Source organism: Lissotriton helveticus, chromosome 7 (assembly GCF_964261635.1).
Source record: "Lissotriton helveticus chromosome 7, aLisHel1.1, whole genome shotgun sequence".
NCBI lineage: Eukaryota > Metazoa > Chordata > Amphibia > Caudata > Salamandridae > Lissotriton > Lissotriton helveticus.
Genome location: NC_136068.1, coordinates 1,148,817,196 through 1,148,841,523, shown reverse-complemented (window position 1 = coordinate 1,148,841,523; position 24,328 = coordinate 1,148,817,196). Strand labels below are relative to the sequence as shown.

At 48.4% G+C, this 24,328-nt stretch overlaps 1 long non-coding RNA gene across 1 annotated transcript in view; it reads right to left on the bottom strand.

Moving 5' to 3' along the window:
• Positions 1–22,994, bottom strand: part of LOC144767280 (uncharacterized) — a 204,986-nt gene extending 181,992 nt beyond the window's left edge. The window contains exon 1 of the long non-coding RNA XR_013598132.1: positions 22,906–22,994. This is a non-coding gene — a long non-coding RNA (uncharacterized LOC144767280). The remainder of the gene's footprint in view (positions 1–22,905) is intronic.
• Positions 22,995–24,328: the final 1,334 nt, after the last annotated feature.

The following is a 24,328-nucleotide window of genomic DNA, read 5'->3' as shown; positions in this document are numbered from 1 at the left end:
GCCTCTGTCACTTATGCCACGAAAAAACTTTACAATAATCTAGAATCCCCTAACAGTAATACGACCAATGTTTTTACCTTTCATGGATTATAGTTTGGTGGTGTTTCTGTGGAAGATGGCATTGTAGCATAACAGGTCTTATTTTAATGTCTTTAAGTATATCTTTCATCTTTCTAATTCTATAAGCCAATCTCACATTAGACTTGAATTTAACTTACAGCAGCCATTGCTATAGCTGATGCTTCAATTTTTAGTTAACTGGCACAGGTTGAGGAAAGCCAGGGACATGTCCCTCAAATAGGGGATCTGGACCACCATATCATCAGACTCTTCCAGCTTTCGTCCGTGGGAGGGTTATTTAACCCGCAAGATCGCCGACATACACAACAGCTTCGGAGCACAGACCACGCACCCAACCACCGTACCAGCGCCCCCGACCACCACCCTCTGCAACTGGACCCCGGTCAGCACCGAAGACACCACCCGCACGATGAACACCATCCACTCCGGCTCCCCCACCGACCCCTGTCCACACCACATCTTCAACAAAGCCGACTCCATCATCGCACCCCAACTCCGAGACACCATTAACAGCTCCTTCGCATCTGCCACCATCCCGGAGAGCTGGAAACATGCCGAGCTCAGCGCCCTCTTGAAGAAACTCACCACGGACCCCACGGACCTCAAGAACTTCCGCTCCTCCCTTTTCCTGCCAAAGTCATCGAGAAGACCATCAACAAACAACTCTCCACCTTCCTTTAGACAAACGGATCCCTCGACCCCTCGCAGTCCGGGTTCCGAGCAAACCACAGCACCGAGACCGCCCTTATCGCAGCTACTGACGACATCAGGTCCCTGCTCGACAGCGGGGAAACAGCGGCACTCATCCTCCTGGACCTCTCAGCAGCCTTCGACACCGTATGTCACCGCACCCTGATACAATGCCTCAGCAACACCGGAATCCAAGGAACGGCCTTGGAGTGGATCATCTCGTTCCTCGCCAGAACAACCCAGAGAGTCCACCTCCCCCGTTCTGATCCGCGGCCATCGAAGCCATCTGCGGCGTTCCGCAAGGATCCTCGCTCCGCCCCACCCTCTTCAATGTCTACATGAGCCCCCTCGCAGACATCACACGCCAACACAACCTAAACATCATAGTTCAAGTTCAAGTTCGGGCATTTATATAGCGCACTACTCACCCAGAGGGTCTCAAGGGGCTTCGGGAAGGTGTTCAATTATTTGTCGAATAGCCAGGTTTTAAGTTCTTTTCTGAAGGAGATGTGGTTTTGAGTAAGGCGGAGGTGAGTGGGGAGTGAGTTCCAGGTCTTAGCAGCCAGAAAGGAGAAGGATCTGCCACCCATGGTGGATTTTCGGATGCACGGGACTGCAGCGAGGGCTTGATTGGACGATCTTAGTTGGCGGGTGGGTTTGTAGAAGGACAGTCGAGTGTTGAGGCATTCGGGTCCTAGATTGTAGAGGGCCTTGTGTGCGTGGGTGAGAAGACGGAACGTGATTCTCTTGTTGACGGGAAGCTAGTGGAGGTCTTTCAGGTGTACAGTGATGTGATCTTGGCGAGGGATGTCTAGTATGAGTCTCGCTGATGCGTTTTGGATGCGTTGGAGTTTTTTCTGTAATTTTGCTGTGATTCCGGCGTATAGTGTGTTACCATAATCCAGTCGACTCGTGACCAGTGCGTGGGTGACAGTCTTTCTTGTCTCGAGGGGGATCCAGCGGAAGATCTTTTTGAGAATGCGAAGTACGTTGAAGCAGGAGGATGAGACTGCGTTGACTTGTCTGGACATCGAGAGAGTGGAGTCTAGGATGAAGCCGAGGTTACGTGCGTGGTCTGTGGGTGTGGGTGCTGTGCCCAGAGCGGAAGGCCACCAAGAGTCGTCCCAGGCAGAGGGGGAAGATCCTAGGATGAGCACCTCCATTTTGTCTGAGTTGAGTTTTAGGCGGCTATGTTTCATCCATTCGGCTACTACTTTCATGCCTTCGTGAAGATTAGTTTTGGCGGTGATAGGGTCTTTGGTGAGGGAAAGGATTAATTGGGTGTCGTCGGCGTAAGAGATGATATTGAGGTTGTGTTGGCGCGCGATGGATGCGAGTGGGCTCATGTAAACGTTGAAGAGGGTGGGACTGAGTGATGATCCTTGTGGTACTCCACAGATGACTTCAGTGGCCTCTGAGTTGAATGGGGGGAGATGGACTCTTTGAGTTCTCCCGGAAAGGAATGAGATGATGCAGTCCAGGGCTTTTCCTTGTTATGCCAATGTTGCTGAGGCGTTGTATAAGGGTGCTGTGGCCGACTGTGTCGAAAGCGGTGGAGAGGTCGAGTAGAATGAGGGCCGCTGTCTCTCCGTTATCCAGTAGTGTTCGGATGTCGTCTGTCGCTGCAATGAGGGCGGTTTCGGTGCTGTGTTTGGCTCAAAATCCGGATTGAGATGGATCGAGGGAGTTGTTGGATTCAAGGAAGGCGGCGAGCTGGCTGTTGACGGCTTTTTCAATGACTTTGGCGGGGAAAGGGAGGAGGGATATGGGTCGGTAGTTTTTAAGTTCAGAGGGGTCTGCTGTGGGTTTCTTCAAGAGGGCGCTGAGTTTGGCGTGTTTCCAGCTTTCTGGGAAGGTGGCGGAGTTGAACGAGCAGTTGATGACATCACGGAGATGGGGTGCGATGATGGAGTCAGCTTTGTTGAAGATGTGGTGGGGGCAGGGGTCGGTTGGCGAGCAAGAGTGGATTGAGTTCATTAGGCGGATGGTGTCTTCAGTGGTGATTGGGTTCCAGGCGCTAAGGTTGTTAGTTGGCGGGGTAGGAACTGAGGGGGGTCATCTCCTATGCCGACGACACCCAGCTGGTCCTCTCCCTCACCAACGACCCCGCCACCGCTAGAGCCAACCTCCAGGAAGGAATGAAGGACGTCGCAGAATAGATGAAGCTCAGCCGTCTGAAACTGAACTCCGACAAGACGGAAGTCCTCATCCTGGGACCTTCTCCCTCTGCCTGGGATGACTCCTGGTGGCCCCCTACCCTGGGCACTGCCCCTAAGTCAACGGACCATGCTCGCAACCTGGGCTTCATCCTGGACTCCTCCCTCACGATGTCCAATCACGTCAACGTCGTCGCGTCGTCCTGCTTTAACACCCTGATCATGCTCCGAAAGATCTTCCGGTGGATCCCCACCGAAACCAGGAAGACGGTCACCCAGGCCCTCGTCACCAGCCGACTGGACTACGAGAACGCCCTCTATGCCGGAACCACAGCCAAACTCCAGAAAAGACTCCAGCGCATACAGAACGCTTCTGCACGACTCATCCTGGACATCCCTCATTACAGCCACATCTCTGCCCATCTGAGAGACCTGCACTGGCTCCCCGTCAACAAGAGGATCACGTTCAGACTCCTCACCCACACACACAAGGCTCTCCACGACATGGGCCCCAAGTACCTCAACAGCCGCCTCGCATTCTACACACCCACTCGCCAGCTCCGTTCCGCCAGCCTTGCCCTCGCCACCGTCCCACGTATTCGCAGATCCACCGCCGGAGGAAGATCCTTCTCCTACCTGGCGGCCAAGACATGGAACTCCCTCCCCACCCACCTACGGCTGACCCAGGATCATCTCTCCTTCAGGAAACAACTCAAGACCTGGCTGTTCGAGCAGTAGCGACTCCCCTTCCCCCCAGCGCCTTAAAACCCTAGCGGGTGAGTAGCGCGCTCTACAAATTTCTTGATTGATTGATTGATTAACCATTGCAAAAAATGCACTGCAACTGGAAGCTCTTTGCACTTTACCACTCTCAGATGAGCAGTTTAAGGAGGTGGCTAAAAATTAACTAATAATGTTGCCTTACAAAATGAATGTGAACTCTTTTAATTCCCACAAATACTGAGCCTATACAGCCCCTAGGGTTTCAGAAAATGTGACTCCAAGTTACCTGCTTGCCCAATGTCTAAGGTAGTTAGACTTTTTATTTGTTTATGCTTCCTACTAATCCCACTCATAGAATTCTGTTTTGCTTGGCCAGTGCATTAGAATTCTACAACAGGTTGTCTATTACATGGTTAGCAGTTTGAATCTTTAATTTGTGCCATCTGGGCATGCCCCGATTTAATAAGCAAAAGAAGAAAATGGTCCACCTTTTCTGAAAAGTGGCTGCAGTTACGTGAAAGAGGCTGAGAGTTATGTTTTTTTTTTTTTTTTTTTTTTGAAAACCTTTATTGTGCACGAAAAAGAACAAATACGGGCCCACAACCGTCAGGCCGGCCACGACACTTTGAAGCACAATTGCAAGCAATACATTTCCCCAGCGGCAGCGGATGACATAGCAACAATTAATAAACGTTACACTGAATAGAATCATGTCACCGAGGAAAAGGAGCATTAAAGGTTAATTTTAAGTTCGTTCCCAATCTAAACATAAATCAGTAAAGAATAAGAGATAAGGGGAACTGAGTCCACACGTTAGAATCACAACATAGGCAGGTGGCATTATCATTGAGAACAACAACGGAAAATAAGACCACAGACAGTATGGCGGTGCAAAGTAAAACAACAAGATAATTAGCCAGCATTTACGCCCCACCTACAGCGCCACCCCCTCCCCATCAACCCCTACCGCGGACCCAGAACAGAAACAGACCAAGAAAGCGCAGAAACATAGAAAAATAAGGCCCATAGAAACTAAATGAAAAATAAAACCCTCCCCCCACCCTACACCAATGCGGAGGCTACGGCCTACCCCCCCCCCCCCGGCAAAGTGTCTGTCGCCCATTAAAGAACCCGAAATATAGACCAAGAAAAAAGGAAGAAAAAGAAAAATGAAGAAAAAGGAAAGAAAACCCCTCACACTTGAAATATAGGGAGTGAGAAAAGAATAAACCAATCCACAACTCCCAGAAAAAGAGAAGGTGGGGAGGAGCCCACCCAATACCAGATCTCCCGGACTCCCAGCCATACAAAACCGTCACGCCGTGCAGAGCAGTAGATGCGGAAGAGATAGGTCCAAAAGAATGGCAGAATCAGTCACACTCAGATCCCCGGCCAGCACAAAGTACGCCCCCCCATCAGCAAGAGTAAAGAACATGACATAGCAATTACAAACTGAAGTGGGGAAAATCAGCACATTCAACGCAAGAAACATAGTAAAATGTCGTGCAATCTGGGTCCCCCACAGCCGGGCTAGCAAAACAAACGGGGAAAACACCCACAGCCCCGGCCCGTACAACAAAACCCCCCCAGGCATAGCCTCACTAAGAAGAGGGCCAAATCTATATGCTCTCGGTCACCCCGGCCACAAGTAAATCGTCCACCCCGAACACAACAGGACAGCCCTAAGCACACGAGAGAGTGGGGAAAGTCAGCACAGAGAACAGCGACACACAATGAAGAAGCGCCCCAGCCCGAATCCCACCCGCCAATCAAGCACACGGCCATAGAAAAAACGCCCCCTAGCCCTGGCCCGTCCGCAACCGTATCCCAGAACATGACTCCCTCAGAGGGCCCGTCCCCACTGAAAACAAAGAGACCAAATGGCCGTACTCAACATAAAGGAGATGGTCCTAGACAAAATGGACGCCACCGTTCCCAAACAGCGCCATCAAGCAAAAGGAGCTGCGCATTCAAAGCATCAGTGCGTTGCAAAGTACAATTTATCGATAACATCACAGAATAGGCGCAGTCGGCCAGGATAACCAGTTATTGTAGCAGCGGCTCCATGAATGCTGAGGGCGAGGCTGTTGGCCGCCTAGGGCAAGAGACATCGTAGTAGGGCTGGGGTAGTAAGATCGCAGTCCACAAAACCTTCCTCCCTGAACACCCAGTACAGTAGTAAATAGCAACACTAATACAGGCGGAGAAAGTCATCACGCAGTGCGCGCTCGAGGCATGTACAAAACAGTCCCATTCCCGTTCTCGCCAGCCAGGTAGTCGATGGCAAAGAAAAGCAGCCTAGCCCTATCCCAATCGTGGATGCAACCCTGCATACAGTCCCCCAGGGAAACCCATCCCCTCGGATACAAAGAGTCAATATGGCCGGGGAGAAAAGGTGAAACAGCAATTCACAACGGTCAAGTAATCTGGATGCCAAAAAAAAACCAATCCCAGACCCCGGTCAACCAGCCAAGAAGCCGATAACAGGAAAGGCAGCCTAGCCCTGGCCCGAACGTGGATACACCCCCAGATGCGCTTCCCCAGAGAGGCCCACCCACCGCAGAACAAAGAAGCAAAATGGCGAGAGATAGAACGAAAGCAATTTGGGAGCGCAAAATGGCCGCAAAGAGTCACCAGGAAATCCGTCGAATGTAGCAGAAAGTTCCACAGAGACACCAGGAGTACACGAGTTTGTAGGCAGCAAAGTCAGGGGGCACAACACAGGAGCAGACGGTAGAACCAGCAATGCCACAGATAGATCCCGAGGCGCACACGATAATAAGTCCAGCCACAATGTATCACTCTTCACTGTAAGGGAAAACAAAGTATCCCGGGTGGAGTTGTCAGGCGGGCGATCTTGGGTGCCAACAAAATAGGAAGCGGGCTCAGGTGTCCAACAGGCCGGAGAAAGCGCTGTGTCCTCGTGCAGTGTAGGCGGGGGCAGGCGGCAGCTTTGCGGAACCAGATCGTTATTGTCCCACCGCAGCGCAGACGCCATGTCATCTAGCTTGCCTCCCAATCTTCCGTAGCAGTGGTGCATCTTCGCACGGAGGTCGCACAGAGCGGACAGAACGGTGCCAAGAGAAAATATAGGCTGTCCCACAGGTCCCGGGGGAATCTCTCGAACCTCGGGCTCACCTACAGGCGGGGCAGCACAGGTCGCTGGCGAGGACGGGCGCATCTCCCCACAAAACATGTCAGCACACAAAGCCATTATGGCAAAACCCCGGGACGTTCACCAGGATAATTAAAGCACTAGTATACGCCCTTTTAATGCTGGCGGGGGGGTATGTGCCGTGTCAGGGAGACACGCAGTGCAGGTTAGGCGCCCCCTGACAATCCCGGATAGAGAGGCATGGGGTCAGGCAGTCCTGGGCAATCCAACATGGCCGGGCAATCTTCTCCCCGTACCTTCAGCCTCAAACAAAGGCGCCGTTCCGATGGGGTAATGCAGCTTCGTGAGCGCCGCCGTCCCTCCGCCCGCTATGAATCCCTTCAGGTGGTTGGGCTCAGGCAGCGCCTCTCAAGGGTCACGCCGGTGGTCCAGCAGCCAGCGCCGACGGAGCACTCCGGCCGACAGCAGGTCTCCGAGGCACGGCAGGATGAGCCCGTACAAGCGGGGTCCAGGGCTACGGACTGGCAAGTGGCTATCTCCGGTTGCCGGGCAGGTCGAGGGTCCGGGAAAGCACCGCCGGGATCAGCGCCGCATCGCACCCACTCTGCCGTCAATTCCGCCAGGATCAGAATCAGGATATCGGCACGGCTGAAAAGGACTGGCGGAGCCGGGAGCCTACAGGTCTGCTCCGGTCGCCATCTTGGCTCCTCCCCGAGAGTTATGTTTTGAGTGACTAAATTGTGCTAATTTCATACTGCTTGCTAGGTTATGTACATGAATGTGGCCATTAACCGGCTGGGTTCTAAGGAGGAAGGAAGGCTTAGTATGATGGGCAACCCTTGGTGAACTGCTGTTTTATAGTCTGAGGCAGTATTGAATTAAATATTAGTTTAATGTGTTAAAGCGTAAAAAGCTGATCGTTCGTTACACGACACAAAAGCTGATTATGACATCGAAACTGTAATGTGTATTTTGCACACGTCTAGAAAAACAACACTGAACCTGAGAAAAGTTCAAGTACCAGCACCATAAAAGTGTGCTTGGATTTGAAGAATCAGGCACTAGGCTTCCCTAGAATAGGAGGTAAGCCGGTGCCTTTGTTGTCATATGCGGACGACACAGTTTTAATGGCCTTAACCGCCATCAGCCTCCAAAAATCATTGAATGTTTTTACTGATTTTATGTTAGCATTGGACCTAAAAGTACATTTTACTAAATCTTACATCATGGTGCGCGGCCCCAATCAAACAAAAACAAGAACATTTATCGTAAAGGGTAAGACCATCAATAAGTTGTCCAATTTTACATATTTGGGAAATGTTTTTCATAATAAACTGGACTGGGACCATCTTGTCAAAGCAAGGGTACAGCATACTAGTCGCATGGTAGAGGATCTAATCCGCTCTGCTTGTAAGCCGGGCCACAACCCGGTAGTGCAATTGATCACCTCATACAAATCGAAATGCCTGTCTGTCGCAACCTACGGGGCAGAAGTGTGAGGACACAATATAAGCACCCAATTACAGACTTTAGAAAACATGTTTGTAAAAAGATTGCTGATGACCCCAAAATGTGCCCCCACAGCCTTCTGCCATTATGAGGTAGGCCTGGACTTTATAGGGGACTGAATTAATATTGCCCAATTTGTTCTATGGGCTAAAATGTGGACGTCAGAGGACCTAATGTTCTCAAGGAAAATTATCAAGGAATGCATGACCCTTGAGAATGCTCTGGCTATTCCATGGCTCCACTTTGTCAGATAAAAATTAAACTAGATTGGTTTGGGGCATTGTTATGACAACCCTGCTAGTATGCACACAAACATGAAAATGATCATAATAGAAGCACATTATGTTGAGTCGAACAAGTGTTGTTGGCATGCAGGAATGCAATGACACTTAGATCGGTCCCCGACACAACAGCAAATTGTACTTGTCTTTTACTATTAATGCACAGTTTTGATTTCTAATGCCTAGATTTCGTCTTTGCACGTTGCACTTTCTTGTGGCCTTTCCAAAACAGGCAGGCTGGTGTGAGAACCTTATTGCTTGCCCTTGCAATAATGCAGCACAACAAAGCACTGTATGCTGTTTTGCACACTTTACAAAGAGCCAAGTGCACGATTCCTTACACCAATTCTAAGAGAAATTCGACCGTGTACCTATCAAGATGGTTTTAATTTGTCACGCTCTTTGTCCACTGTTGCTATTTGCACTGCTATACAAAATTATATTAGAACTGCATTCTCAATAGGGAAATGGTATGAATTGTAAAAAGAATTTTTTTTTAAAGTAGTTTTTACACAAAAATTAAATTCTAAGTTTTTAATGCCATGAGTCACATTATTGTATAAATTGGACATGATATGTTAGTATTATGTATGTATGTTAAACTTTTATGGTCCATTTGAACCGAATAAAGTTATTTTTTACTTGAATAAAGGTGCACTGAGTTTGACATGCTTATTAACTAAATACTACATTATTTTAACAAAATATTTATAATAATTATTGATGAAGATGCTTTCTCTGATGCAAATTACACAAATTATTAATATGAAGCAGAATATCTATGTAACACATGAGGCTTACATACAATTGTGCAATTATTATTGATGAGACGTATCTCTATTGCCTTCATTGTAATGCATTATAACAAATAAAACAGGTGCTGCAAAATCTTTATGCAATATTTTATATGAATAATACTTTCAATATCAATGCTTGATATTATTAGAGTCTCAGATTTACTAAAAAAGATTTTAGTATAATGATTTTTAAGAACAGTTTGCATGTATGTACTATTGACAATTATGGTAGAAGGTCATATTTAGGGTTGGGCAATTCTATGCAATAATCACTGACAACGTTACAATCATTTCTCTATATGATATGCCTGACTATCATAGCCTGGGATAATGGACTTTGTTAGTTTTCTTCCAATGTTGCTTTATCTGTTCTGTCTATGTAACATTGTTTAATCAATAAATCACGTTTCCAGTACTTCATTGCAAGTGAATTGGTTGAAACTCGACCTTTTGACTAAATCCATGAAGAGCAACAATGTCTATAAGCTCTTTGTCAATTAATCAATGAAGATAGATGGACAGTCATTTCTCATGAGCAACATGTGAAAATATGCTGGAGTTCAAAATGTTACCTGGTGAGCATAAGAACGGTTACACCTTAGTCAAACCATTGTATGGTGACAAATGATGTGGTAAATGGACAATGTGGAGTATAAAAACTGACTCTCCAAAGAAGGAGGGTTCTACTATGCGCTACTAGGACTGCTACTACAAGTGCTACTACAACAGCTGCAGATTGACTGGAATCCTTCATTGCCAACAGCCTGTCTGCTTACCATTCTATGCCTTATTCTCTTTGCTATTGAAGTTGCCTGCTGGACTTTTTGGAGTTGTCTGAACTTTCCTGATTATTGCTCCATTCCCTTTGCCCATCACCATGGACTTTTCGTTAGTGGACTCTAACTTGATCCCTTTGCCCCTTCTAAGATAACTGTTTTGAACCACACTTCTGCCTTTGTTGGCGGTAAGAATCTTTAACCTTAAACATGCTCTTTTCGGATTCTTTATTGAGCAATATAAAATGTGTGGCTTTATACTATGTGTTGTAAGACTCATGACTGAACTGCTTAAAATGTTATTTATATGCATTGATTTGGATATTTAATACAATAACCAAATTATCTAGATTTCTTTCTCTTTTCTTGTGTCCTAATGATCTTTCCATAGAAACTGTGCTTACGAGCTATTACATTTCTAATGCATGTTAGGGAGAGTCATAGATTATTTCCAGATTCAGAAAAGGGGGTGGTGATGAACAGAGTGTCTGAATTAAGCAGACCACTCTTACCCAGTCCAAAGATCAGGGCTTGATCCATCACCGTTATTTAGCTCACTGCCCCATCCCAGCTCAGAAACTGGCTATATGCAAATTAGTCTGTCCCTGGCCCAGTGCATCATGGGAACAGGGCAGACCAAACTACCAAGCCAATTCTTCACCAGAAAGGATACAAGCTTCCGGGGACCGGTTTCTGGCATTTCAGCCTCGTCGGCCCGGCTTGCTTGAATCCTGATGGAGCAGTGAGCAAGGGACTCATGTCTGAGTATACCCTGCCACACCTATAGTGGCCAAAAACGATTCAGAAAAGGGGGTGGTGATGAACAGAGTGTCTGAATTAAGCAGACCACTCTTACCCAGTCCAAAGATCAGGGCTTGATCCATCACCGTTATTTAGCTCACTGCCCCATCCCAGCTCAGAACCTGGCTATATGCAAATTTGTCTGTCCCTGGCCCAGTGCATCATGGGAACAGGGCAGACCAAACTACCAAGCCAATTCTTCACCAGAAAGGATACAAGCTTCCGGGGACCGGTTTCTGGCATTTCAGCCTCGTCGGCCCGGCTTGCTTGAATCCTAATGGAGCAGTGAGCAAGGGACTCATGTCTGAGTATACCCTGCCACACCTATAGTGGCCAAAAACGATTCAGAAAAGGGGGTGGTGATGAACAGAGTGTCTGAATTAAGCAGACCACTCTTACCCAGTCCAAAGATCAGGGCTTGATCCATCACCGTTATTTAGCTCACTGCCCCATCCCAGCTCAGAACCTGGCTATATGCAAATTAGTCTGTCCCTGGCCCAGTGCATCATGGGAACAGGGCAGACCAAACTACCAAGCCAATTCTTCACCAGAAAGGATACAAGCTTCCGGGGACCGGTTTCTGGCATTTCAGCCTCGTCGGCCCGGCTTGCTTGAATCCTGATGGAGCAGTGAGCAAGGGACTCATGTCTGAGTATACCCTGCCACACCTATAGTGGCCAAAAACGATTCAGAAAAGGGGGTGGTGATGAACAGAGTGTCTGAATTAAGCAGACCACTCTTACCCAGTCCAAAGATCAGGGCTTGATCCATCACCGTTATTTAGCTCACTGCCCCATCCCAGCTCAGAACCTGGCTATATGCAAATTAGTCTGTCCCTGGCCCAGTGCATCATGGGAACAGGGCAGACCAAACTAGCAAGCCAATTCTTCACCAGAAAGGATACAAGCTTCCGGGGACCGGTTTCTGGCATTTCAGCCTCGTCGGCCCGGCTTGCTTGAATCCTGATGGAGCAGTGAGCAAGGGACTCATGTCTGAGTATTCCCTGCCACACCTATAGTGGCCAAAAACGATTCAGAAAAGGGGGTGGTGATGAACAGAGTGTCTGAATTAAGCAGACCACTCTTACCCAGTCCAAAGATCAGGGCTTGATCCATCACCGTTATTTAGCTCACTGCCCCATCCCAGCTCAGAACCTGGCTATATGCAATTTAGTCTGTCCCTGGCCCAGTGCATCATGGGAACAGGGCAGACCAAACTACCAAGCCAATTCTTCACCAGAAAGGATACAAGCTTCCGGGGACCGGTTTCTGGCATTTCAGCCTCGTCGGCCCGGCTTGCTTGAATCCTGATGGAGCAGTGAGCAAGGGACTCATGTCTGAGTATACCCTGCCACACCTATAGTGGCCAAAAACGATTCAGAAAAGGGGGTGGTGATGAACAGAGTGTCTGAATTAAACAGACCACTCTTACCCAGTCCAAAGATCAGGGCTTGATCCATCACCGTTATTTAGCTCACTGCCCCATCCCAGCTCAGAACCTGGCTATATGCAAATTAGTCTGTCCCTGGCCCAGTGCATCATGGGAACAGGGCAGACCAAACTACCAAGCCAATTCTTCACCAGAAAGGATACAAGCTTCCGGGGACCGGTTTCTGGCATTTCAGCCTCGTCGGCCCGGCTTGCTTGAATCCTAATGGAGCAGTGAGCAAGGGACTCATGTCTGAGTATACCCTGCCACACCTATAGTGGCCAAAAACGATTCAGAAAAGGGGGTGGTGATGAACAGAGTGTCTGAATTAAGCAGACCACTCTTACCCAGTCCAAAGATCAGGGCTTGATCCATCACCGTTATTTAGCTCACTGCCCCATCCCAGCTCAGAACCTGGCTATATGCAAATTAGTCTGTCCCTTGCTCATTGCACCATCAGGATTCAAGCAAGCCGGGCCGACGACGCCTGAAATGGCAGAAACCGGTCCCCGGAAGCTTGTTTCCTTCCCAGTATAAGAATTGGCTTGGTAGTTTGGTTTGCCCTGTTCCCATCATGCACTGGGACAGGAACAGACTAATTTGCATATAGCCAAGTTCTGAGCTGGGATGGTGCAGTGAGCTAAAAAACCGTGATGGATCAAGCCCTGATCTTTGGACTGGGTAAGAGTGGTCTGCTTAATTCAGGCACTCTGTTCATCACCACCCCCTTTTCTGAATCATTTTGTCCACCATAAGCGTGGAAGGGTATACTCAGATGTGAGTCCCTTGCTCATTGCACCATCAGGATTCAAGCAAGCCGGGCCGACGACGCCTGAAATGGCAGAAACCGGTCCCCGGAAGCTTGTTCCCTTCCCAGTATAAGAATTGGCTTAGTAGTTTGGTTTGCCCTGTTCCCATCATGCACTGGGACAGGAACAGACTAATTTGCATATAGCCAAGTTCTGAGCTGGGATGGTGCAGTGAGCTAAAAAACGGTGATGGATCAAGCCCTGATCTTTGGACTGGGTAAGAGTGGTCTGCTTAATTCAGGCACTCTGTTCATCACCACCCCCTTTTCTGAATCATTTTGTCCACCATAAGCGTGGAAGGGTATACTCAGATGTGAGTCCCTTGCTCATTGCACCATCAGGATTCAAGCAAGCCGGGCCAACGACGCCTGAAATGGCAGAAACCGGTCCCCAGAAGCTTGTTTCCTTCCCCGTATAAGAATTGGCTTGGTAGTTTGGTTTGCCCTGTTCCCATCATGCACTGGGACAGGAACAGACTAATTTGCATATAGCCAAGTTCTGAGCTGGGATGGTGCAGTGAGCTAAAAAACGGTGATGGATCAAGCCCTGATCTTTGGACTGGGTAAGAGTGGTCTGTTTAATTCAGGCACTCTGTTCATCACCACCCCCTTTTCTGAATCATTTTGTCCACCATAAGCGTGGAAGGGTATACTCAGATGTGAGTCCCTTGCTCATTGCACCATCAGGATTCAAGCAAGCCGGGCCGACGACGCCTGAAATGGCAGAAACCGGTCCCCGGAAGCTTGTTTCCTTCCCAGTATAAGAATTGGCTTTGTAGTTTGGTTTGCCCTGTTCCCATCATGCACTGGGACAGGAACAGACTAATTTGCATATAGCCAAGTTCTGAGCTGGGATGGTGCAGTGAGCTAAAAAACGGTGATGGATCAAGCCCTGATCTTTGGACTGGGTAAGAGTGGTCTGCTTAATTCAGGCACTCTGTTCATCACCACCCCCTTTTCTGAATCATTTTGTCCACCATAAGCGTGGAAGGGTATACTCAGATGTGAGTCCCTTGCTCATTGCACCATCAGGATTCAAGCAAGCCGGGCCGACGACGCCTGAAACGGCAGAAACCGGTCCCCGGAAGCTTGTTTCCTTCCCAGTATAAGAATTGGCTTGTTAGTTTGGTTTGCCCTGTTCCCATCATGCACTGGGACAGGAACAGACTAATTTGCATATAGCCAAGTTCTGAGCTGGGATGGTGCAGTGAGCTAAAAAACGGTGATGGATCAAGCCCTGATCTTTGGACTGGGTAAGAGTGGTCTGCTTAATTCAGGTACTCTGTTAATCACCACCCCCTTTTCTGAATCATTTTGTCCACCATAAGCGTAGAAGGGTATACTCAGATGTGAGTCCCTTGCTCATTGCACCATCAGGATTCAAGCAAGCCGGGCCGACGACGCCTGAAATGGCAGAAACCGGTCCCCGGAAGCTTGTTTCCTTCCCAGTATAAGAATTGGCTTGGTAGTTTGGTTTGCCCTGTTCCCATCATGCACTGGGACAGGAACAGACTAATTTGCATATAGCCAAGTTCTGAGCTGGGATGGTGCAGTGAGCTAAAAAACGGTGATGGATCAAGCCCTGATCTTTGGACTGGGTAAGAGTGGTCTGCTTAATTCAGGCACTCTGTTCATCACCACCCCCTTTTCTGAATCATTTTGTCCACCATAAGCGTGGAAGGGTATACTCAGATGTGAGTCCCTTGCTCATTGCACCATCAGGATTCAAGCAAGCCGGGCCGACGACGCCTGAAATGGCAGAAACCGGTCCCCGGAAGCTTGTTTCCTTCCCAGTATAAGAATTGGCTTGGTAGTTTGGTTTGCCCTGTTCCCATCATGCACTGGGACAGGAACAGACTAATTTGCATATAGCCAAGTTCTGAGCTGGGATGGTGCAGTGAGCTAAAAAACGGTGATGGATCAAGCCCTGATCTTTGGACTGGGTAAGAGTGGTCTGCTTAATTCAGGCACTCTGTTCATCACCACCCCCTTTTCTGAATCATTTTGTCCACCATAAGCGTGGAAGGGTATACTCAGATGTGAGTCCCTTGCTCATTGCACCATCAGGATTCAAGCAAGCCGGGCCGACGACGCCTGAAATGGCAGAAACCGGTCCCCGGAAGCTTGTTCCCTTCCCAGTATAAGAATTGGCTTAGTAGTTTGGTTTGCCCTGTTCCCATCATGCACTGGGACAGGAACAGACTAATTTGCATATAGCCAAGTTCTGAGCTGGGATGGTGCAGTGAGCTAAAAAACGGTGATGGATCAAGCCCTGATCTTTGGACTGGGTAAGAGTGGTCTGCTTAATTCAGGCACTCTGTTCATCACCACCCCCTTTTCTGAATCATAGATTATTTCCAGAACATCAGTTTCTTTTGCACTTGTTCTGTGTAGCAACAGCAGGGCTATTGGTTTGTATAATTCTGGTTGGATTGAACTTCTTTAGAAGGTTGGGGCTTCCAATTGCAATGCCCTATTTTTATAGCATGGTTCTGAGGGGAGTGTACTTGAACCTTATCTCAAATTTCTGAATTGGCCACCAATTATTGATCCGCATTGGGTGGCCAACAGTTGGACACTTTGATTTCTCACTCCTCACTGCAACGAAGAAAAGTCCATCTGAGGACCAATGATTAAGTTGTAAAATCATTGATGGGCCAGCACCGTATTGAAAAAGAGAGATACTTCAAATGCAACAAATGTTGTTTTTGAAACCAAAATTAACTGCTATGTGGAATGATACTTCCTCAGAATGATTGTTCATACAAGGAATGAAATGGAGTAAAGGTCAAATCTATCAAAAAATCTCAGAGGGCAGCAAGCCACCTTGCTGCACTGAGCTGTGTGTTAGGGAAAGGCAGGAGTGTGCTGTGTTAAACATCATATGGTGCATTCCTATCTTTTCCTTGCTCTGGCACACAATGTGCTGCTTAGTGCCAATGCAGGCACACTTGCAGTATGGAGAAAGGGTGCCTGTGTAGTAAGCAGGACTTTTTGTGCATGAAGGGATACCTTCCTGCACAAAAACCATCCTCTGAGGCGTTTTCCTCTTTCTAGCTGTGCTGCACACATAGAGAAGTAAATGGGGAGAAATAAAGATATTTCTTCTTGTTACACCTCACCTGGGTAGACGTAGTATTTTGACGCATTCCCAGGTCTAACAGTAATGGGAAATCTGGGAATTACCCAAAATCCATGGGGGTGCATAGGAACACCAATGCTCCACCTATGGAATGCCTCTTTGGGGCAGAGTAATGCAACATAGTGAATTGTGCTGCACTGCGTTACTCTAATTTTATTAAGCCACTCAGAGCCATGCAAGGTGGACTTGCGTGGCTTGATAAAATCATAATTAGTAGTTGTGCTGCCCTTGCTCCCCGTTGCGTGACGCAAGGGCGATGTAACTGCTTGATGACTATGTCCCTTATTGTTGTTTTGTCTCTGTAATTATGTTTTAGAGATACCTCATTTTATGGATTTGCACAACTTTAGGTTTGTAAGCTCTGTAAAGTCTTTGAATGTTTTTTTGGCGCAGCTGCAGTTTATTCTGTCTTTTCGGTGTTGGTTCTTTTATTTATTCATTGTATTGCTGTTGTACCCTTTTATTGTTTTAAATAACAAAAAAATCGTTATTTACATTCATGCGCCTAATCATCTACATAGAGTAGCCTACACGACAGAAGAGTAGCTAACATTGGTGTAGTAGCACCAGAACCCAGTGGGACAAGGTACTCAGTTTGTACTGCACAGTTCGCAAATATTTTTTCATGCACTCATTCAGATTTTTTGTGTTGCCTGCCTGAGTCTAGCTGAGACCTGGCTTGCTATTTCAACTGGTGTTAAGAAGGCTGGAAGGTGGAGTTTAGTGCGCAGTTGCGCACAGTGGAACAGATGTACAATAAGTGGGGATGCGCCACTTATTGTGCGCTGCTGCTATGCCACCACGGATGCGTCGCATTTACAATACGGTGCACCATGGGGCAAAAACGGCACAGATGCGTGACGCATCTGTGCCGTAAAAGAGGCGCATTGCTGGAGTTGCGTCGCAAGCACGACGCAGCTCCAGTAATGCTCTGGGGGGGCCCTATCTTGTTAATGCTGCGTCAATCCTTACGCCACTTTTAGGAGGCGGACCTGCGCCGGAACGCCCCCCCTGCGCAGGAACGCCTACATGTGACGCAGGGTTTTACAGCCTGACACATCTCCCAGATGCATCATGTTGTAAGTACCCCACACCATGGCGCAGGATTTGCGCTGCCGCTGCGTCACAAAAGTGACACAACGGCGGTGTAAATAAGGCAAAAGGGGCTTGTAAATCTGCCCCCTAGTCGGGGATAAGGACAGCATTAGTGGCGTAACATAGTCACTCGCAGCCCATAGGGTGTGGAGGGTGAGTTCCAGGGGAACCCTCAGCACAGTACCGTGGCCTGAGTTCTCCTGGTTGAGTCCGGAGGGGGGGCACCTCAATTTTCATGACGCCACTGTACAGTGAAGCATTAAGCATTAGAGGCTGTGTGTTTATGTGTGTCCACGGTATCTTGTGTGCCAGGATAAACTGAGTTTCTTAATGGATGACACAGGGCACTGCCAGGTGTGTCGTGCTACACGTGCCTCAAGTTCAATTAAGGTTGATGATTGGCCTGTTCTGCAGCAGGAGCTTGGTTGCTAGTGTCCACTTTACGTGGCGACCCGAAGTGTGTGCCCAGGGCCTCTGCATCTGTAATGTCCTCTGGCTATTTGTGGTAAATTATGCTATTAATCATCAGGTTAGGCAGTCTAGAAAAGAATCATCAACATAAACTGTGGACTATTTTCGGTACCTCTCTGGGAAAGCCTCCTGCCAGCAGAGGTGTCAAGTTGTTCGCTAATAGTTAGGAGGGCTTTCGAGACAGTAGTCAATGTGATTTCATTTACATCACCTTGCATTCTGCTAACTGCAGTTTTACTTTAAGATTTGTTTTTAAAAATCTACAGCAGGTACCACAATGCTTCGAAATGTGAGCAAAAAGTCAGGTTTTTGCTGAAGAATTCCCAAATGGCTGAAACCTATACACAAGGCAGCACCCACAGTACCCACCTCACAGCCCGTCCCAGAGAGACCACAATGAAAACCCAAATGTCATGCCAGACAAGTCAACTCCCAGTGTGCAGTCAGTCGGGGTGTTTCAGTGAACGTCGTCCTTCTCACATTAGACTCAAATAGTCCTTTATAGAAGGGAAATGTCCACACAGCGCATTCCACCAGATGATTACAGACAGACACCAGGGCAGTTCACTCAGGCTATTCAAGAATGGAAATTAAAGGCTAAAGATAAATGCATGCTGTATTTATTTTTGTATCGTTTCCGCTAGAAACGTTGCAACTCCAAATACTTTAAATAATCGTAATATTGATGAAGAAACAGCATTTTAATGGCATGCAAGTTAAGGAGCGAGCGAGTTAATGCGTGAAAATTGGAGTGAATGAATGAGTGAATCGATGATTCAATAAATGTGTGACTGTATAGCGAATATGGGAAGCAACAAGTGAGTAGGTAAGCGAGACAGTGGGTGTGTGGTTAATAAGAAGTGAGTGAGTCATTTGGCAAGCGAGTGTGAGAAATTAAATGTGCGAATGAGTGTGCACATGAATGAAGCAGCGAACAGTAGATGGCAAATGTGTCAATTAGTGAGTGAATGGGCAGGTGAGAAAATGAGTGAGAGGTTGACAAGCAAAAGAGAGGAAAAGTGAGTGGGAGAATTAGTATGGATGTTAGTAAATGAGTGAATGATTGTGCGAGTGAAGAGGTGAGGTATGAGACATTAAGTAAGCAACTGAGCCCATGATTCTGTCTTGGTGATGGAATGGGAGTGTGCCAGCGAGTGTGTAAGCAGGAGAGTGAGTGAGCAAGTGACTGCTAATGGATTGAAACAGTGAATAAGAAAATGTGAAAGTTTGTATTAGTGAACAAGCGATTGCATGAGAAATTGAGTGAGTTAATGCGGAAGTGATTGAGTGAAACAAGCCTTCTGCAGCAGGAGGTCTAGGCAGTGTTACACAGTCATTCCATTAGCCAGACTGCCGCTAGTCTACACCAACCCACACCCAAAATATGACTCAAAGTAGTATTCAAAGGGAAAGAATACAAAAGAATAGTCTAGAAACACAATCCATGTAATCATTGTGTGACCTGTGGTTTGGATTGGGAATTTGGGGTAAATACATTCTGCAGCACAACTCCCTTGACCCCAGAAACGAAATACAAATACGTAACGTACTTCGTCAGCCCGCACGCCCTCTCCTCCGCTGACTACATCCTCCTCGGGGACCTCAACTTCCACATGGAGAACAACAACGACCGCAACACCACCACCCTGCTGGACAACCTCGCCAACCTCGGACTCAAGCAACTGGTGACCACCCCCACTCACTACGCCGGACACACACTCGACCCGGTCTTCTCATCCAGCAAGGACATCGCCCTCAGCCACGCCACCGGACTCCACTGGACGGACCACAGCTGCGTCCACTTCAGATTCAGAAGGACCACGATCCACCATCACCAGCAACAGGCTGCACGCAGAAGCTGGAACAAGATCACTGCCGACCAGCTCGCTACTTCCCTGAGCAAGAACCCTCCCACCAGCACAACGAACCCCAGCCAAGCGGCCACCAACCTCACGAAATGGATCAGCGACTGCGCAGACGACCTCGCCCCTCTGAAGACCCCGCCGAACAGACCCCGCAGCAAGAAAGCCCCATGGTTTAACGACGAACTGAAGAGCTCCAAGAAGAACTGCAGAGCACTCGAGAAAACCTGGCGCAGAGACCCAACACCGGACAACATGACTGCCCTCAAGAACGCCACCCGAAAACACCACCAACTGATCCACGCCACCAAGAAAACCGCATTCAAGGAACGACTGGACAACAACGCACACAATAGCAAGGAGCTCTTCAACATCGTTAAAGAGCTCTCCAACCCCAACGCCGGAAACAACGACATCACCCCTTCGCAAGACCTCTGCAACTCCCTCGCCTCCTACTTCCACAACAAGATCGCGGACATACACAACAGCTTCTGCACTCAACCGACGCACGCCACGATCGAACCACCGCCCCCCACCACCACCCTCCACGCCTGGACTCCGATCAGCACCGAAGAGACCGTCCGCATGATGAACTCCATCCACTCCGGATCTCCGACCGACCCCTGCCCTCACCACGTCTTCAACAAGGCCGACGCTATCATCGCACCCCACCTGCGGGACATCATCAACACCTCCTTCGACACCGCCACCTTCCCGGAGAGCTGGAAGCACGCCGAACTCAGCGCTCTACTAAAGAAGCCATCAGCCGACCCCACCGACCTCAAGAATTACCGCCCCATCTCGCTGCTCCCGTTTCCAGCAAAAGTCATCGAGAAGACCGTCAACAAGCAGCTGGCCGCCTTCCTCGAGACGAACGGATCCCTCGACTCCTCGCAGTCTGGCTTCCGGGCCAACCACAGCACCGAGACTGCCCTGATCGCAGTGACCGATGACATCCGAGCCCTGCTTGACAACGGAGAAACAGCGGCCCTCATCCTCCTGGACCTCTCCGCGGCCTTCGACACTGTCTGCCACCGCACCCTAGTGCAGCGCCTCAGCAACGTTGGAATCCAGGAGAAGGCACTGGAGTGGATCATCTCCTTCCTCGCTGGAAGGACACAGAGAGTCCGCCTCCCCCCGTTCAGATCAGAAGCCACCGAAGTCATCTGCGGCGTCCCTCAAGGCTCCTCACTCAGCCCAACCCTCTTCAACGTCTACATGAGCCCCCTCGCAGCCATCGCACGCCAGCACAACCTCAACATCATCTCCTACGCCGACGACACCCAGATGATCCTCTCCCTCACCAACGACCCCGCCACCGCCAGAGCCAACCTTCACGAAGGGATGAAAGAGGTAGCCGAATGGATGAAGAACAGCCGCCTGAAACTGTACTCGGACAAGACGGAAGTCCTCATCCTGGGATCTTCACCCTCCGCCTGGGACGACTCCTGGTGGCCCTCCGCCCTAGGCAATGCACCCAAACCAACAGACCACGCACGAAACATGGGCTTCATCCTGGACTCCTTCCTCTCCATGACCGGACAAGTCAACGCCGTCTCCTCGTCGTGCTTCAACATCCTGCGTATGCTACGTAAGATCTTCCGGTGGATCCCCACCGAGACAAGTAAGACGGTCACCCAGGCCCTCGTCACCAGCCGTCTGGACTACGGCAACGCCCTCTACGCCGGAACCACCGCCAAACTCCAGAAGAGACTCCAGCGGATCCAGAACGCCTCAGCCCGACTCATCCTGGGCATCCCCCGGCGCAACCACATCTCCAGACACCTGAAGGACCTGCACTGGCTCCCGGTCAACAAGAGAATCACCTTCCGCCTCCTCACCCACGCACACAAAGCCCTACACAACGAAGGCCCAGGATACCTCAACAACTGCCTCAACTTCTACGCTCCCAAACGCCAGCTTCGATTGACCGGCCACGCCCTCGCCACCGTCCCCCGCATCCGAAGAGCCACCACAGGGGGAAGGTCCTTCTCCTACCTCGCCGCCAAGACTTGGAACTCCCTCCCGACTCACCTCCGCCTGACCCAGGACCACCTCGCCTTCAGGAAGCAGCTCAAGACCTTGCTGTTCGAGCAGTAGCGGACCCCCCCTAGCGCCTTGAGACCCCCCGGGTGAGTAGTGCGCTATATAAATGCTTTGATTGATTGATTGATTAAAATAAAAGGTTATAAAATTTACTCTTGCTTGAAAATGAACCCAGAGTGCTTAGTGCTTAGATCCTCATTACAAGCTGCTTGTCATTTTAGTGCAGCAATACCGCCCGTGAAGATCAAAACGTCACCAAAGGAAGAAACTCCAGTGCCATTTTTACACCCACTTCGGAGATTTCGAGGTCCGTCATTTTCTTGCTGACCTCGTCCCCCGTGCAAATCTAACCAAGTTTTATCTGCCAATTTTTTCATAAGAAATAACTCTGAAGTGCACATGAACTTATATCTTGGAGTACTGGGATCGTGCGCAAACAGGCTCTCTTCTGATGACGGTACTGCCGGAGAACTCTGAATAGGAAGAAGCCCCACAGGACCATCAAGCTTCCTCAATCCTCACTCTCTCTAAGTGACGTTTATAAGGCATCACACGCAAGGGGTGTGGCTCCTCCCAGGACGGCAAGGGCTAATGGCGCGTCTTCAATGGGCAGAGGGCAGGGTGTTTGGCAGAACAGCAGGTATTTGCGCCAGCAGGGTGCCTTGTCTTCTCGAGTGTCTCCGGGGCTAGGTAAGAGATGAGACCATCCATGCTTAAAGGTGGAATGTCAGTGACACAGGAGCATCCACTTTCCGTGTCCTTCTGAAAGCGGTAGGGACCCTTGAAGGAGCAATGCCTTCTTCGAAGTGCTAATGCTTTCAAGAGCTGCCAGATTGGCCAATAGGCCAGTGCGACCCTGCTTCTTATGTACGATTACCCAGCCCCGCCTATCCAATCAGTTTGGACAAGTGAGGAAGAAAAAAGCGAACTCGAACGCTTCATGCCAGTGGACACAGAGGCCAATGGACTCACAAGAAAAGAGGCACAACAATTATTGTGCTATTGCACCGTATATAGACGCACATTTGTGGTTCGAAGTTTATTTCACCACTCAACACCGAATATTACTAAAAGAAAAGTGGATAATAAGTAATTAGACAGCCAAGGGACACATGCGGTCTCACCTGCTATTTTGACGGAAAAGTGGCAGTTAAAATGTTATATCTACTTTACAGAACAGAGCTCGCCTCCGTTTCTCGGTCTTCCAGTCTCCTCTGTACAGCTCTGTGCTCCCTCCGATTACAGACCCGCAGTACAAAAATTCAGCCAGTACTTTCCAGGACTTTTTGGGTTGGAACACTGCCAAATTCCTTGCGTAATTCTGGCTGTGTTTTATTCCCTTTCGGCTTTCATGCTCTTTTATTTTGTTCTAACAATTGGGGCCTTAATATTCTCGAGAATTTAAATGAAACGCAGATGGGACGTGGCCCAGTTCCAAATCTGGCTTCCTTCGAGGATGCACTTCCTGTTCGGTCATTCAGTCCTCCTCTCAACACGTGCTAAAACAGTATTTTTATTTTTCGCCATGGTAGTATTTCGTTCGATTGGTCTCTGTTCGTCCTTCTCTTCTTTCTCCCATTCCCCTCTGTCACCTCCTCCTTTGCCTCCTCTGCTCTGTGTGTGCTCCTTCAGCAGAGGAGGGATAGCTCCGTGGCAGTGTTTTGGGATGTTACGTGGGTTATGTTTTGGGATGTTACGTGGGTTATGCTTTGGGATGACATTGAGGTTATACTGTGAGGTTGCTCCCTTGGTTATGCTGTGAGGTAACCTTGTGATTATACCAGAGGACGTCACAGTGTGTTATATGACACTCTCAATATCCATGTTATTGTCAAAGCCAGATTGGAAACTAAAAGCCGCCTTTGAATACGTTTGTCAGGCCAGCCCTTATGCTGCATCCATGTAGCTAGAAAACAACGAGGGTTTTGGCTTTAAGCACAGTAAGGCTGCGCCAAGCAGAGAGTGAACAAGACTGGATGCCAGTACTGTGCAACAAATAAACCTATCTCACATGAATGAGCTAGCAATCGCTCATCCAAACAGACCACTCTTTCAGTCAAATGTCTTGTGAAAATATATCAATTTATTAGATTTATAATTTTTATTTTTATATTTCAAAATTCATAGCTTATTTTGCATTTTAGATTTTAGTTTTGTTTTTGATCCACATTGTGCTCAGTGAACATTTAAGGGATATGATACAGTGGAAGAGGGTAACTTAGATTCTTGTCTCTAGGGAAACGATATCACAAAGACATAACACATTGTGATGGACAACATAAATTGACACGAAACTTTAGACACACATGAATAACAAATATGGGGAAGGAATTGGGAATGGGATTGGAGAGTCAAGGGTAGAAGGAGGTTTGTTTGTGGGTTTGTTTATTTTTGCAATAGAACTTGTCATTCAGTTCCTCAGAGTAAGGTAATTAGCTAGTCCTACTTCAGATTCCAGTTGAAACCAAATACATTCAATGAAGGTTCCATATTTCCGTTATCTTATCATCATCTAGACCATCAATACTTTGTGAATTTACAATCAAG